This window comes from Agrilus planipennis, unplaced genomic scaffold (genome assembly GCF_000699045.2).
Source record: "Agrilus planipennis isolate EAB-ADULT unplaced genomic scaffold, Apla_2.0 scaffold259, whole genome shotgun sequence".
In the NCBI taxonomy this organism is placed as follows: domain Eukaryota; kingdom Metazoa; phylum Arthropoda; class Insecta; order Coleoptera; family Buprestidae; genus Agrilus; species Agrilus planipennis.
In genome coordinates, this window is record NW_020438998.1 from 34,383 (window position 1) to 36,477 (window position 2,095).

Here is a 2,095-nt window from a genome sequence, read left to right on the forward strand (position 1 = left end):
TCAAATTTTATTATTCAGTTTGAATTCGCTTTTTATTTATTTTCCATTCATTCCTTCTGATAATCAATTTTCGTTTGTGGTAAAAGACAAAATTAAAACCGCAAATTGCTTATTCGGTTGCCTTTCAATGATTTCTACTTCAAACGGTTCAAAGGTCATACGCCTACACTTTTGAGGTCTTGAACCCTTTTCGTTCAATAAAAGATTAAGCTGTTACCTTCATTATGTTGTCAAAAAGCCGTCGAACCCACAACGTCTGGAAAATTACTTATTATTTTTAAAGAATACAGTTACTTCAAATTAGTTCAGTGGACAGACAACATGACATGGAGACATTTAATATAATCATATATATTATTACAATAACAACTAAAATGTATTTCCCCTGTTCAGCAGAAACCACGTAGTTAATGAATTTGGCATCGTTTTGTAAATCTTTGTTATTGTCTTAAACAATTTTAATTACAATAGTTCAATATCAAACTACTTTTTTATTAATTTTTTATGTTAATATTGGGTAGAGGTAGACCTAGATTAGATTATTGTTCGCAAATAGTTAAGGATTTGGGTTGTTCTAGTTTTAGGGAAATGCGAAGATTAGCTCAGGATAGGAAAGAGTGGAGGTGCGTGTCCAACCAGTCTTAGAATTGACGATCTCATGATGATAATAACGAATTATTTTAAAAAAATACATCCCGCATACTAAGAAAAGGTAACAAAAGTTCTTACTTGGTAATAGGGACTACATTTGCTTATTTGTCAAGTGTCGTTCTTAACGTTTGGTATGTTCTATACATCTTCAGTTAAATGTCATAGTTGTTCAGAACTATTCCCGAGTTAGTATAGCTTTTGATGTAACAAATACCCTAGTTTGTATGCAAAAGTTAGTGTTAAGATAACTGGATGTTTCTGATAAACTTACTGAAACAACTACTGCAAACTAACAGAGGCGACTAAGTGAAGCATCTGATATTCCGATCTCAATGAGCAAATCGAAATTTTAGTTGGTTGAATGTAATAGTTTAAAATTCTGGTTGTTTTTTTCTTGACCAGTTTACATACTTGTTTACTGTACTTGTCTGTAAAGTGTCAAATCATGTAAAGGGCTTGTTACAATACACAGAATGATTACCAAAAATTATTTCTATATTTCCAATAAAGCAAGCTTATTAATTATGTAAAAAAAGTCTTCCAAATTGGCATATGCCAGACATTTATGTTTTTCTATTAGCGATACAGCAGAAGCACAAAAAGGTAGATAGTAAATAGTGTTTTGAAAACCGTCAAGTTCAGTCAACAGATAAAAGTAATAAATTTTTACGACTTGTTTTATTATTCCGATATATCGATTTTCAAAGAGATGAGAAATAAGATTTTGTTAATTTCCGATAGGCTTCCGTTATAAAAATGCGCAACTAGATAACGTAAACAAATATTTGCTTTGGCGAAAATGAAAAGCTTGGGGCTTACAGTACTTGAACTTTCTTTTTTCTACATTTTTTCAAAAAAAAAAAACATGTTACCAATTCGTTCCTTCTTTTTTACTACAATCTGTCTAAAAAGGGTATAAATTGCAGATAACCAAAATTGGCAATCTTTGAATTTGAGAAACAAGAAATAAACTAAAACGCTTTCTAGATAACTAAATAGATTTTTCTAGACCAAATGGTTTCAAGGTTTAAATACATTTAGACATAATCGTGAAGCTTTCATTTGAAGTCGTCATTCGTACAGAAACTTTAATCATAAAAAAATAATCATTACTGAGACCTCACTTGACATTAAGGCAGTCCGAGATGAAAAAGGAAATTTGTAGTTTCAGGACTCCAAGGATTAATATCTTAGAGTTCCCTTATTATAAAAGGGAGGCCCTTTATATACAGGCGTCCTTGTCTTCACCCTTAAGCTCAGTCATGTTTTTATAAAGACTGATTATGGAAGATCCAAAATATTATTTTCACATGAATTCAATTTTCTTTTACCTTCATTAAATAACTTCCTCAAGCAAATAAAGATAAATTGGAACAGAGAAGGTGCATTCATATATAAACTATAAGGTTTTGNAGGTATGAAATTTTTATGTTGCTACTACCAT